Source organism: Dermacentor silvarum, chromosome 3 (genome assembly GCF_013339745.2).
Source record: "Dermacentor silvarum isolate Dsil-2018 chromosome 3, BIME_Dsil_1.4, whole genome shotgun sequence".
NCBI classification, from domain to species: domain Eukaryota; kingdom Metazoa; phylum Arthropoda; class Arachnida; order Ixodida; family Ixodidae; genus Dermacentor; species Dermacentor silvarum.
Window position 1 is genome coordinate 105,650,078 of NC_051156.1, and position 16,057 is coordinate 105,666,134.

General features: G+C 41.8%; 1 pseudogene; it reads right to left on the reverse strand.

Annotated features, from left to right (window-relative positions):
* The window catches only part of LOC119444648 (2,4-dienoyl-CoA reductase [(3E)-enoyl-CoA-producing], mitochondrial-like), a 63,750-nt pseudogene extending 58,877 nt beyond the window's left edge, over positions 1-4,873 (reverse strand).
* Between the last annotated feature and the right edge of the window lie 11,184 nt (positions 4,874-16,057).

The window sequence follows — 16,057 nt, forward strand, 5'->3', positions numbered from 1 at the left end:
TTTTTATATGTGGTTACAGCATTCAAGATGAATGAACACCCTGATATTGCAAGCGTCACGAAATATGAGTGTGATAACACTTATGTTCAACCTCACAAAACATACATGTACGTGGCAATATTAATAAATTTCAATAAGCCTGCCACATGTGTATTGGCATAAAAATTGTGATGAAGTAAGAATGTTTACCTTGCTGCCTGTTTTTGAAGAAATCTCCTTGGCAGTTTTGTCCAGGACTCTTGTTTCGTGTAAAGAAAATATATAGATGCACATCGTGCACTTTAGATAGGCATTTCCTTATGGTAGGATACGACACACAAAAACCCAAACCACACGGAGTAACGTTGCACACAGATTGAGCACAACAGTATGACTTGCATTCTTCAAAACTGCATAGTTAAAGAATGACATGCAAAAAGTGACAGACAAAGACAAGTGCAGATGACAAGTGACATTTATGATAAAGTTCCTTAGAGTTTTGCCTAGGAAGAAAATTGACACTGCAATGTTGTATACATGATAATGTTGGGAACTGGGGATTCAGATTCAGATCTTTCTCAGAGAGCCAGAACACCTTAAAGACGCGTCTGGTGAACAGCATTCCACCTGTTGCACAGTTCAGTTTCTAGTAAAACAGCCTGTAAAATGCAGTATTTGGTGTACTGTTATGTAAGAACACTTTTACTAAAACAGACAGAGGATCAATATCAAATTTCTTCAGAAATTGGGAAAGAATTTGGCATAAGTGCATCAGATGTTGCAAAAGGCCTATGGAAAGAATGCTTAAAAGGAAGAACTGTGTTTAAGTGGTTCTTGTATTTTCGGGAAGGCTGTGACGACCCCAAGGATGTATGCATTCTCTCGTGCTCGGTGACTGCCAAATGACTTTCAGAATGTTGCCAGAAGCACTAGGTCTGGGAAAGTCATACATTCACTAGATCATGACTGACAATTTGTAAGTGAAAAAAGATTTGCGCCAAGATGGTGCTGAAACTGGTGACTCCTGAGCAAAGGTTGCGATAAAAAAAAATTTGATTGGACAACTTAAGACGACAGTGATGAATTCTTGCAAAGAGTTGTCACCAGGGACAAAACTTGGATTAGCAAATATGACATCAAGCTGAAGACACAGAGCAAGAAGTGGAAAAATACAGTTGAACCAAGGTAAAAAAAAGCCCAGTAGAACAAAGCAAAAAAGTAAAGTCACGTTGATTGTGTTTTTTGACTGCCAAGGAATTGTGCACCACGACCTCAAGGTCAAACTGTCACTGCAGCTCTCTACATGCAGCTCTTGAAGCATCTGAAAGATTGTTTGCACAGCGTTCGACCAAATTTGTCGTAAGAGGGGTGCTGGATTTCGCACCACGATAATGCCCCTGGGCACTACGCACTGGTAGTGTATGGGTTTTGCCCCGCAATTCCATCACTGTGCTGGTACACCGTCCCTACTCATCAGATTTGGCCCCCTGCAACTTTTTTTATTTTATCCCAAGTGCAAATTGGTGCTCCAAGGGCGGCATTTCGGGGATGTGATGACAAAAAGGAAACGATATCGCTGCTGGAGTGCTTAGCAGAACAGGACATCCAACGGTGCTTCCAGCAATGAAAAAATAGGTGGAACCAGTGTACTGTGTCTAATTTGGAGTATTTTGAAAGCGATTATGTTTGAGGTATCAGAAAGTTAATAAAATTAGACTTTTACATGTAGTGCACAAACTTTTGAGACATACCTTGTACATTGGTTTCAATTGTATGTTTTTTGTTTGTTTGTTTACTTGTACTGTATTTTATGATGGATTCATTAGAAGGAAGCTTTACTTGCGCGGCTATGGCCATGTTTGAGGCCAAATCAGATTTAAGACATGCCAAACCACCGTTATCCTTGGGGCACAACACCCATAGGGAAACCCGCATAGACGGTTGGTGCCAGAATTTCCTCTGGTAATATTGCAGGGCAAGGTACGATTTTATTAATGTGGAACATCATGAAATATACACATTACTAGTCCCTTCTACGTTGACAGCACTGATACAACTCTGAGCATTAAGAATGTGCAAGATAAACAGCAAAAATAATGACAGATCAAGAAGAGATGGGTGTTTCAGAGGAACGCAACCGCTTTGTCTAACAGAAAGAACAACCGCTTCTCCACATATGTATCTTTAAGTTCTCTTATAAGAAATGCCTAGATGGGTATTAAGTTTTTTTTTCTCTCTCTCTCTCTCCTTCATTGGAAACAACCGCAAAGGCCTGAAAACTGGTTGGCAGCCACATTCAGAGAAGTGCTCAGCAAGATGCAAGCAGATGGCAGTTATTTATGAGTGCTCATGCTCCCTAAGCCTCTTTATGCAAATGCAACATTGGTTGATGAACGTTTCTACACAGTCTAATGACAAGCGACAGACCATGCCAACCTAGCATGGGTAGATCGTACTTGAAGCGTAGGCATAGATGGGTGAAGGGGGAATGATAAAGAACAGAACACGAAGGATGATAACTCTTATGTCCCGCAAATAATACTAATGTCTAAATTAACCCTTCGCAATGCTATGTACAGAATTGTGCACCTCCTACAAATGCATTCATTAACAGCAGATTAATTCAAAACTTTTTTTTTTTATTTACCCGAATCTTGTGCTTCTGCTCTGGCAATCTGCTTGTTTGCAGTGCCATCTGACTAAAGGAGCATTAAATATGTGCCGAAACAAACAGCGTGGTTACGCCTGTGGCAGCGTCAGCAGGTAAGCACAAAATTAAATGTTGGCCAAAGCTCCAAGACTTGATGCACTTCCGACTACAGGTTGCGGTGGCACTCATTACACCTGTGCCAAGGGCAAAGAAGTGCAGAAAAAGTTCAACACCTGCCACCCGAACTTGTTCAGGAAAACGTGTGTTCAGCAGCCCAACACAGATGCCCAGTATAACGCTGCTGAGCACTGACCTGAAGCTCAGGGAGCAAGTAGTTTCATCTAGATGGAATTGTGAAGAATGCAAGGGTCGGTTGAGAATATTTTGCATGAAGTGCCAGGTGCTACTTTGCCTCACCAAGCGGAGTAGCTTCTTTCTATTTCACAAATAAAACCCCTATGCCGTTTTCATGACCATTGAAACGCTTTGCACACAATTGTGTAAACTCTTAAAAAGACCACGTTTGTTTTTTCACAACAACCTTGTCATTTGGTCTTATCTGGTCACGTAGAGGAGACTTGGAGAAAAAAAGATTTCTGTGAAAAATGGCAAACAGCATCTGACAGCGGTTAAGCAGTAAGAAACTCCGACTAAATACCTAACGCAGAGGCACCATGAAAGTACTTCGATCCTTGTGGCTTTTATGGGAGAGTGGACAATAGAAGTTTAGGAAGGAAAGGGGAGGGAACAGGTCATAGAAAAATAGTCCTAGATTCATGCCCTATTATCAAGTAGAATTTGAACACAAGACTGGGGGAAATGACGGGGAAGCGTTTAAGCAAATCTAGGCATACTGTGGACCCATATAAAACAGCACACAGTTTGACCTACCTGCTCATTATAGCAACGCTGGCTCCAAGCTGTGCAAACATCTCAGTCATTGCCTTGCCGATCTCAGTGCCACCACCAGTGACGATGGCAACCTTGTCCTTGAAGGTACCAAGTGGTAGCATTGGTGTCATGACAGGTGGAAACAGTTTCCTGGCTGTGCAATACCGGCGAAGGCATTGCAACCTGTTCTGAGAGAAAATTGATATGCAGTGGCAATTAACCACAGCTGCTGACTTGCACTAAACAGACATTAGACGGTAGGGCATACAAAAATGTGAAATACAAACTGTCCTCAAACAAGCACAAAGGTTGAACAAAATTAGGAATATTTGGAACAAACACAATCATCATTTCAACAAAGAATCACTGGATCCTATAGCAGGCACAATAAACTAGAATGTGAAATGACAGACGTTACAGTAGGTAGCTTCAAAAAACAGAGTGCTACCTTCACCACAATTATCAGCCGAGTCCCGCGCCTTTTGTCTTTTTGGTGCCGGAATTACATTGTGCGCTTTTAATAAGTTGCTGTTGGGTACTTATTGCAATGTACTTTTGCTTAAATTTAAGTTTGATGGGCTGTACATGACCTCATCTCGTGTCACTTTGACAACCGTGCAGGTACACCCTCAATCATTCCTGGCTGCGAAAATAAGTGCGCCACCTGCTTTGACAATTCCAAGAGAAAGGGAAATGGCCTAATGAAGTGAACAGGCTCTAAAAGCTTTCCTATTTGAGGCGCAGTAGAACAAGACTTCGTGTGACTAAGCTACTCATCTTGAATTTCTGTACGTGACATTCAGATATCACATGGCAATCACTTGCTGGGGACTTTCAATTGTGAGACCAGTGGTTCACAAACGCAACCAAATATCGAGCAATTCATGAAAGGCCTTGCGCTATGCCGAGGCACCCTATTTTTTCCGGCTTGGTGTACTACTTGAACGGGGAAAGCAACCACTCGAAGGACGTGAAGTGCTGTTACTGATTTGGCCGTAAAGTTTCAAGCGCCCGCCAGTTCCACCCTGATACTCCACAGCAATTTATATAGTTCAGCAGCAGAACTTTCAAAGCGGTAACAAGGAAAGTGAGAAGTGGCGCGAACTTAGCAAACGATAAGTACGACTGAAACAGCGCGAAGCGCACGCCGAAAGTAAGACCGGCTCACCATTTTGAGTAGACTCGGGCAGATTTACTACTGTCAAAAGCACCACCGTAGCACTATGCTAGCCACGCTTTACAGCCACAGCGCTGGCAGTAGCTTCTAGCCAAGCAAAATGCATTGCGATCCACAATGCACAGCTTCGCACGACATGAAATAACGGACTGTCGTGCCAAGAAAACAACGCACTGCCCCTACCTAGTCTGAGGGCGAGGTGATCGCAGTGACCGAGGGGAACGATCGAATACGGAAGGATGACGATGATGATGATGATGATGCCTCAATACTTGGCACAACCCACTGAGGGGGATAGGCCACGAACCGGGTGGTATTATGATAGAAATTTGAAATAAATTAATTTATAAATACATAAGTATAAGAATAAAAATAAATGAGTAATTCAAAATGAGAAATAAAGCAATAATAAAAGAATTTAGTAGTGTTTACTAAGTTAGTCAGCCTTGCCTGAATAGGAATAGTAATATGAATTTAATAATAAATTAAATACAGCAAAGGAAATACGTAGATTTTGAATAATAATAATAATAATAATAACATAATTGTGGTTTTATGACTTTACTTTTTGAATTTGCTAAAGCTATAATTTATTGAAGGATAAATAAAGCAATCGCGTAACTAATGGGAAATATTAATAAGGCAATCTTTTTGTGTCACATAAAAAGTTATAAATGGCTCGGCAAACATTCCCGTGGCCATATCCTAACACCGTGGCTCCAAGTGAGAGTAAAACTGAACTGCTTAACGGCAGTCCTAGATTACGAAGTGGGATTTCTAAACATCGTTGTCGATGATTAGAAAACCGCCGACAGGATAGTAAAAAGTGATCAATAGATTCTGGTTCATTGCAGAGGTAGCATAATGGTGATGCCGCCAGACCACATCTGTGCAAGTAAAAATTTAGTTGTGGAATACGGCAACGCAGTCTTGTCAGTGTTACTTCGAATTGCCGGTTGGGACACCACTGTCGATTCCAAGAATAATTTAGATGTATAAAGTCTGTTGATTTTGCTAGTGCGAGGCTTTTCTTGTCTTCAGTCAAAGCAAACTGCCTATATCTGGCTGCAGTGATATACGCAGTTGCCGGCAGCACAGATATCGCCGGACCCTTTAAAGAAGCTCGTGCTAAAGAATCAGCTATTTCATTAAGTTGGATGTCTCGGTGGCCTGGTACCCATACTAAATGAACTAACTTTAAGTGGGGAGGAGCTAATGTATAAAACGTGTTTAAAGCTGTCAAATTTGTAGATGCGTTAAGCGCGCTGCATACAGAAAGTGAATCTGTGACAATAATAACTTTTGTAACATATAGCGGTAACTTTCTCAATGCAAGAATTATTGCCAGAAGTTCGGCCTGAAAAACTGGTGTGTAATCTGGCAGGCGAAGTGAAAAAGACCAATCGAGGGATGGTGAGTATATTCCCACGCCTGCCTTCTCTTCACACGAGGAAGCATCAGTCGCTATTACATTTATTGGGAAATGGGCCAAATAATCTTGCAAAAGGGCATTCAAATATGTTGGTGGCAGCAGTTTTGCGTTATTGGGGAAAATATCCGCAAATTCTATTTTAAAGGACAATTTGGAGCTATCTAACGGAATGATTTCCCTAATGTGAACATTTAAAGGTGTTAATTGTTCCTGCACAAATACAACCTGTGGGGTATGTAACCGAGGCCACGTGATCTCAAAAAATGAATTTGGTTCACTAATAAATATATATTCTGTACGTCTAAGAGGCGACTCATAAGCCCTTAAGTAGGTTTGAACCGTAAGCATGCAGAATCTCGTGTGAAGAGAAGGTAAGCGCGCTTCCTGGTATAACACGTTATTAGCAACGAATTTAGGCAGGCCTAAACATATTCGAAGAGCTTCTCTCTCTAAAAGAACAAGTGGTCTTATTTTATATTTTGCACCTCCGGAAAACAAAACACATCCAAATTCTATAATCGGTCGTACATACATACGGTAGATCATAATTAATGTGTCACTTCGCATACCAGATCGCCGGTTACTGATTCTACGTAATAAACCTACAGCTCGTGTCCCTTTCGTTGCAATATTTTCTATGTGAGAACGCCAGCTAAGTTTTTCATCATATGTGATACCCAGGTACTTAAGCGACTCTACTTGTGGAATTATTCTCTGATCACATACTAAAGATAAATGTATCGGCCCGGAAAGCGGAAAGACAAGGACTGCACTTTTGTTTACGTTTAGAGACAGGTGAAGAGTGTGAAGCCACGTCTCTAGCATACTGAGGTATGTTTGCAAGGACAGATAAAGGGAATTGATGTCTCTTGCTGTCGCGAAAAATGCGATGTCGTCTGCATAGACATAGAGATGAACTTCCCGGCTCAGTGGAACTGAACTCATCAAAAGGTTAAATAGGACAGGAGACAGAACAGCCCCCTGGGGCACCCCTCTTGTCTGATCGAATTTTGTTGAAGAAACGCCGTTTTGAAAACAATAAAATTTTCTATTTCTTAAAAATGCAAAAATCCATGTCGTTATATATCTCGGAAAATTGTAGGACTGTAATCTGTCCAGTAGTAGTGGGTATTCGACACTGTCATAAGCTTTCGCCACGTCAAGAGTCACTAAAGCACCCAATTCTTTTCTATTTCTAGCAAGTTGGATACGGCTTTCCAAGTCTACATGCGCACACCAAATAGAGAGACCAGGACGGAAACCTATTTGACTTGGGCTCAGTAACGAATTTTTAGATATATGATCGATCATGCGATCATATAGAACTCTTTCAATAAGTTTTACCATATTTGAGGTAAGAGAAATAGGTCGAATATTGTCAAGATTGTAGCCAGCTCCTTGTTTTTTAAGTAGCGGAATTATTTTGGCTGTCCTCCATTCTTGAGGAATCCAAGCATTTTTTAGAGAATAATTCACGGTGTTTAGAAGTTCCTCAGGAGACATTGCAAACAAAATTTTTAGCATGGCATTGGAAATGCCATCAGGACCTGGTGCTGAGGCAGGCAAAGATCTAACGATATTGGAAAGCTCCGACACTGTGACTTCCACAAAGTCATCCGCGATGGGAGGTCTTAATTGTCGATTCGGCAAACGTGATGTTAAGCGTTGAGCTAATCCCTTTCCTATGAATTCTAATGAAGCAGATATCTCGCGTGGTGAAAGAATTATCGATGTAGTATTCGCTGATGTTCGGTATGAACTTTCTATACCGAAGGAATCTGAACAGTGCTTTTTTGTTGTTAGGCTTAGAGAGGAATTCATGATGTTTTTTATCATATTCGTCTTTGGCATTCGATACAGTTCTTTTGAATGTGGCAGCTGCAAACTTATAATCACTCCAGTTACTCGGAGACTGATTGTAAAGTAGTTTTTTCCAAGCGGCTTTTCGTCTTCTATAATCCCGCGTGCACTCCGAATTCCACCAAGGAGAGTGGGTACGTTTATCTTTGTTAATATTGAACTGAGATCTTTTATATGAACTTTTTAATACCGCGCAAAGACTCATGGCTTTGATGTCATCCGGCACCGTTATCTGGGAGTTGAGGGTCGCTTTTAATACACTCTGAAATTTCTGGTAATTGACAAAAATTCGCGCCGGAGACTCTAAAGAAGTAAGAGGGCACAGAATATCAAATCTAATGGGTAGATGGTCACTGTTTGAAGCAGAGTCGACTGTAGACCAGGAAGTCACGCACATCCCCGCGCTGGCAAATGTTAGATCCAATGCTGATTTATAACGGCCTTGAATAAACGTAACTGTTTTCGTGTTTAAGCAACAAAAATTTTGATTAATTGCCCAGTCCGATAATCTTTTTCCACATGAGTCTGTTCGGAAACCCCAAGCCACATGGTGTGAATTAAAGTCTCCCGCTATCACAATTTCTTTCCTACAAGATTTGACAACGTTATTAAGGTATCGAATATCTTGAACACCTGCAGGAAAATATGTATTAACTAAAGAAAACGGAGAACAACCAGGAATAGTTACATCTATTGCTAGTATCTCGCACTCCGTAGACATATACTGATATGATATTGTTGCTTTGTGGCATATTTTATTTGTTATCAGGAAAGCGAGTCCTCCACCTCTGGATGGACGGTCCAATCGAAATAAACGGTAGTTTCTTATGTGGAAATCTTGGCCATGTGATAGCCAAGTCTCCTGCAAAAGAATAATGTCGGGAGAAAATTGAGAACAAAAATATACTAAATCTGTGGCTGCAGAAATAATGGAACGGCAGTTCCACTGTAATACCTTTAAAACACCTATGATGAATTAATGCCTACTGTAGAAATCACTTGCTCTAATAGACTGTCTTTTAAAAAATCTTTCTTCGAAAGACTGTCTTTACCGTGTTTTGCGGGTTTTGATTTATGATAGAACTTGAAGAATTGGGGTTAGCATCGGATTTAGAAATGTTATCTTTAACAATTTTTTTGGTTTTGGAGTGCGGGACAGAGGTGGATGAATTATCATTAGGTGATCTTGTGCGTTTAAGCGTCGGAAGATCCATTTCTACGTCCTGGTTGTTTTCCGACACTGATCCAGAGAAGCATCCGTTGTCGGTCTGCTGAGTTGAAGTTGATGGTCTTGCATTTTTAGTGCTTTCTGCAATGACTGGCGAGGGATCTATTAGGTGCCCAGCGTTCGATGTAATGGGATTTGTAGGAATCTGCGAGCTAGTGTTAGGGCTCGTTACAGAACTGAAAAGCTGAATCATTTGTGATGTCATCACATGAGCTAGAGTCTCCGATAGGTTTGATGTTAGTCGTTCCATAGCCTTTGAGAGCGCTTTTTCGACAGCTATCGCAATAGCATCGGAAAGGGTCGAGTCTGCAACCATTTGTTGACGGGCTGTCACTCCTGCATATCCCTTAGATCTTCCCTGGACCTCAGCAACAGCATCACGGCGTGAGCAACGTCTCCTTTCAATTACTTCCAGGATTTGAAGTTCCTGTGTTCTCGCAGGACAGTTCGAGTAGTTAGCGGGGTGACCACCACTACAGAGACAGCATTTCTCTTCTTCGGATGAACAATCAGTGAAATTGTGGTTGTCACCGCAATTACGGCAACGTGGCGCAGATCTGCAGCCCCTCACGTTGTGACCGAATCGCCAACAGTTGGCGCATTGTAGAATGCGTGGAGCTAGAGCTTCAACCTTATATATAAGGGGCCAGACCTTGATTTCTGTCGGTCGCAATGTACCAGCACATGTGATTATCACTGACTCAGTTGGAGTCTTCTTATTATCAATCACTCGGCTACACCGGTAAACGGAGATGACACCAGCCACCGAAAACATCTCTAAAATCTCTTCAGGGGTTAAACTGACGTCTACACCTCGTACAATGCCTCTAGAGCATGCAAGATGTGGTGGGACGAAACATCTCACCGGATGTGAAGCGAATGTTGGGCAATTGAGCAGTTCCTTGGCACAGTTGTGGTCTGGCGAGCAACATAAAATACCTCCCTTGCCGAACTGGCGGACCTCAGTGATCTGTCGGTAGTGAGTTGACGCCTTCTGCAACTCCACCTGAATCGTCTTCGGGTTTTTCATGTTAATTATACCCCCGTCGGTAGGCACCATGGCCACGGGAACGTTGCCGGTTCCACTGCGGAGAAAAAACTCAAGCGGTAGCTCCTGGGGAGCCACCGAGGCTGACCACGGGGAAGCCCCGAGGCCAGGTGATGAGACAGACATGAAGCAAGGCTGAGTAACTCAAAAACACATAAGAATTCTTCAAACGGAAATAAAAAGAGTAACGTAAGATCAAGGTGAACAAAGAAAATACCACCCGATACTTGACCCAAGCCCCCAAAGCAGGAGATGTTATTACAGGGATCAAACGCAGGAACGTAGGAATCGAACGCTGCAGTCGAACGCAGCAGTCAGCAGCAGCAACAGAACGAAGCAACAACCTATGGTTGAGCGAGGCTTGACCTTCAGACGTTCGAGGCAGCCAAGCGTCTTCGAAAGAAAAGCGCCATCTTCCAAAGCAGTTCGACTATTTCCAAACCGAAACCGTCACTTCTTTCACAGCTGCGATGTGGACGCTCCTCTGGATCGGCGGGAAACGTCATGGAGGGGCTTTAGGTCAATGCGATTTCACATGAATTACATGCCCCAAGCGTTTATGCTGACGTAGCCGCGATTTTGTAGTGATGCCTTCCGCTCGATTATATGCCACACTGACGAAGCGCGAAGGCGGCCGCTTGTTGTGCCAGCACCTTTTCTCTCGTTTATTGTAACTTTAAAATAAGATCTTGCGTTTATTGTTGCCTTGTTATCGCTCGAGTTTCACACGATTGTATTTTTACTTCTCATAGTTGAATAAAACAGTTGGCATCGTGGTTTGCCAACCGTAGCAGGGCCGGTATCTTGTAGCGATGCGTTATATTATACTTGGCGATGCGGCCGGCTGATCCCGTTGATAACGTGAGCGGACTGTCGCTCTGACCACTGATCAAGCTCGAAAAGCGCGAAAAGGCATTTGCATCGGAAAGGCATCGCTACCATTGCTACAAAATACCGGCCCAGTTGGCGCGCGCGCGCACCTTAATCTCCATGATTTTTTTTTTTTTAATAGCATTCTTCACCGGGCCGCCCGTTGGCATGATAAACCGCAGGGCAGAGTGATCCGCAGATCCTAGCTGATACCATGCAGTGCACATTGTGTCCTCGATGGTTACAACTGTTATAGGCGATATATCATTATACAGATAAAAACTTGACCTAGGCAGAGCAAGTGGCAGGGTGAGAGAGGAGCGGGAAATATGGTTAAATTAGAGCGTACTACAGTACGGTACACTCTAGGCTAAATGAAGGCAGCTGCATGAATGCATGGTGTGATGTAGAGCCACGAGAACAGGAGTAGCGGCGGCGGTTGTGCGGGTAACGCGGCAGTTTCGAGATATTAATTTTCAACGTGTCCGACGAAATGCATTGGTGTTCCAGTTACTTTTGTTCTTGAATGCATGAAACACCACTTTCATGAAAAAGTAAGTGGGACAATTAACAGTGCATTTTTACCGCAAGTATGATGGCGCATATCTCGAAACCGGTGCCATCCTCAAGAGAGATAGAGAAAAGTTTAATACGAAATGCAGAGATGTTGTCCTGAGGTACATTCCTCTAGCCAGCTACTCAGCGCTTGGGGAAGGGGGAGAGCGAAAGAGGAGCATGATGTGTGATGATGATGACAGAAGGATGATGCAAAACATATAACAAGCAATTAGGTCTACTCAAGTCCAGATGCATACTTCTTAAAAAGTCAAGGGGCCTAAAATAACGTCCTCCGACAACGGTGGGCTGTCTTGCCAAGGGCCTAAAATAACGTCCTCCGACAACGGTGGGTTGTCAGGGCGCGCTACATCATTGGTGAACTTCTTTCGCTTCTTCCACGTAAAGGGCAGTCACACAGCACACATTCTATATATGCACATATGGCACAGCTCACAGTCTGGAGACTCGGTGCGTCGCATTTGGTACACGTACCAGTGCGTAAACACCACCCACAGCCTAAGTCTGTGCTGAAGAGTGGCACAGCTATGCTGAATTTTCAGTGGTAGCCTAATTAAATTTCATGTTAGGGTTCAATCTCTGGAGCCGTCTGTGGAGATTTCCTGGATGGTCCCAGTGCTTTTCTGTCACTTTTCACATGTTAGTTGCAAGAAGGCAGTTGGCATCCACTCTTGAAAAAAGAATTGCAAACTGTGGCTCTGATTCTTCGAGTTGCTTAATTCTTTGATTCGGCATTGACCAGTTCGTTGACGTGACATCCTCAAAATTCATTCTAATTCAAAATGCCTTGCAGACTCACTATAGCTACAATTCGTAGACTGAATTATGTGCCGTAAAGTAATGAATTAAGAAGATAATGAGTGTAATTATGTTAATTATTCAATTAAGCATTTTGATTTTCTGTAGAAGAAAATGGCCACCTCATCTGGTAATTTAGATCAAGGGTTAGAATTGTACGTGCCATCTGCCACAGAAAACTTTTAAAGATTTGCTGCAGCTTAAAAAGAACTCCCTGCATGTTATTATATTGACAGCTGTGGTGCAAATGTATCGCGTTTAATAGCCTCACACAAAAAGCAGTCGTCATGTTGTGTTCCGGTTGACTACAGGTTTCTTTGTACATATATCTCATAGACAGCAGATGCACATAGATCATAACTCACAGAGGACCATGAGAAGTCATGTATGCAGATATTGATAGTAATTGATTGATAGTATAATTCTATTGAATTATAGTTGCTAGAGTGAAGCATATATGCATGACCTACGAGCTTTTTTATGCAAGAACCAGACAATTAAGAAAAGGTGTCAATTGTATTATTAAGCAATGCCAACCAAAAATGCAAACCTGCTATACATAATTAAGGTACAGAATGTAGCTTTGATGTGTCAGAATAAAAGTTAGTACAAGTCACTGTATATGCTGTCCCAAATTTTACAAGAACAGATAAACATGAAAAGCAGGCACTGCAGATGATCAGATTGTGCACATAGGTTCTGTAAGATATAGCCCATTCAATCAACATTAGTTGCAGGCATGGATCCAAGTTTTCTTTTTTTTCAAGGGTAAGGGCGGTGTGACATTCAGATGGTGATTGATGATGATGAGGTTTCTACACGCTAGAGCCACTCTTCAATAATCATTAAACCTGTCTTGTCTCTCCAGAGCAAGAGAACAGTAACAGCTGTGAAGAAAGACTTCATGAATTTGTCACGTATCATATGCTGGCACTGCGCACACAAACTTTGAGAAGGGGGTGGGGTCAGGACATTTGGACAACCCCTCTTGATTCGCACATGGCTGGTTGTGAGCGCTGGTATAGACTGAACAAGATGTGCATGCAAGAGCTTCGGGGGTATACACATAAGATTTGTTGCGACTGCAGAAAACTGCAAATGTCTATGGATATGAAGAAAATTTGCACAACATGTCGTGCAAAAGATCCCGTGGCAGACATCATAACTACAGACCTTTATATGATACTTATTTACAGACGATTGAGTGACATAAGCATCTGCAGTGCCAAAATGGTGCGACGTGCAAATTTCAGCGTACACAAACAGGCTTTAATGGCCACAGCAGTTTACAACTTCACATTCTGATATAGCTCGTGCTATATAGCTTTCTTGCTTGGAATGCTAGAAACACCCTCGCTATATATATACACAAAGCATGGTGCTCTATTCCCAAACATCCCTCACACTTTTCTTTGAAGGTGTTCTAATTGTTTCTTTCAAAAGAAATATTAAATTCTGGGATCTTATGTGCCAAAACTACAATCTGATTATGAGGCATGCCGTAGTGGGGGACTCCACATTAATTTTAACCACCTGGGGTTCTCTAATGTGCACCCAATGCACAGTACACGAGCGTTTTTGCATTTCACCCCCATCGGAATGCGGCCTCTGCGGTCGCAACTGAACCCACGACCTCAATCTCAGCAGTGCAACGTCATAGCCATTGGGCTGCCGTGACAGGTCAGTTGTTTATCATTCTGCAAAACAGTCACCCATGATATTAGCCGTGGTGCCACAAGCCATGCAGTAGTAGCAGGCTTGATTTAGATTGCACAGTCTCAATGAATAAAAGCTCCTTACAGAACAATTTCTGCTCTTCTACAAGACACAGTAACTGCAGTTTCACCTCCTGTGTTGTTAAACTGATTAGTTATCATGGCGTACACAAAGGTGCTCATTTAATGCAATGTATGTGCGTGTGTCTTGCTGTTTTACAATACTGTTGATCTTACTGTGCTCTTATTTCATAGCTTTGTTCAGCTGAACTGGACTCTTGAGTCCATCTTGGGGGATCCACTGTGGTTTCGAAAGAGTTTTTGCACAGGGTTTATGAATGTAATTGAGAATTCACCGGTTTCAAAGAAACTCTCAACCTCCCTGCTTCTCACAGCTTTGTGCTTGCGACATTCAGGGGGAACATGTATCGGGGAGACATACCACCCAGTTCCCTCGATGAAAGTGGCCTCAAGTGTAGCACACTTTTTTCTAGAATGTTGGCATATGAATGATATCAGCCCACATGGGAATCACTCGAATGACAGAAATGCATTCTTTTATTTATTCAGATGGTCGGTCTCTTTCCAGAGGGCAGCTTTTTCCACAGCCATAACTCGGAGTACTATGTGATGATTCATAACTATATATACAGGAGTTGGTAAATATCAAAGTTTTCATTATGAATCTAATACTATTATGCAACAGCTATTCGAATTCAAAAAGGAAACATCCAGTACTTTTGAATATTCGAAACTAACGAAATTTCCCAACTAACTGTTAAAGTCTGGTAACACTCCATTGTCTGCTACGCAAAGTATTGTGAATTATTAGAAGTAAAACAATGACGAAATTTTTCAAAGCAACACCGAAACAAAATGGGTAATGCAAGCTACGTTTTCTGTTTTGCTGTGGCAATCTACATGACGAGCTATGTTTCTCTCTTGTAGTCTGTTGTAGTGTTTCTGGCAGTCTAACCATGTAGCAGTTTTAATTTCTGCACTACAAGCAGGGATGTCTTTCTCGTAATGGGCCCTTTTACATGTCTCCACAGCACACATGTCCTTCAGCTTTTTTTTTTCCTTTTTACACAATTGCTTATCTTTTTACAGCAACCATTTATTTGGAATTTTTGAAAAGCTAGTCATACATCACTCGTTCTTTAATGAAAAACTTCTGTGCAGCGAGGCTCTAAAGATGTTGGAGGCCATTTGCAGTTTTTCTTGACGAAAGATAGTGATGATGTGTTTAAAATTTAACCCTAATAGTTACCCATCTTTCTTGCACTAGTCATTAGAGCCGTGCTACCTAATTATACCAAAAGAAATATTACTGCTCCAAGTATATGAACCTGCCTTCGACTATTCAATATTCATTACTTACTCATTTGTATTCGATTCATATTCGAAAAAGTTGATATCTGCCCACCTCTAATTATTACACATATAATTGACTTTTGCTGCATAGAGCCAATGTCAAAGTTGGCAATGGCAAGGTTGCCGATACTTGTAAACAAGAGATTACAACACATGGCATCGTTTTATATTTATTCGAACATGCTGCGAGTCTCTGGATCTAAGCACAGGCAGAAACTTGCGAAGACAAGATGACCAGACACCTGTTATATTAGACGTGACACACAAGAGCATATTGAGAGAAAATAATTCAGTGCATTCAATGCAAAAACAATATTTAAAATGCAACGTGTGCATGCGTTGTACAATTTGCAACTGCCAATTTCCTCAAATATAATATTGAGTGAAATTAATCTATACTATATAGTACTTACTACATTGCATAACTTATGTTCCACTGAGTAGTTTGTGTAGATTATA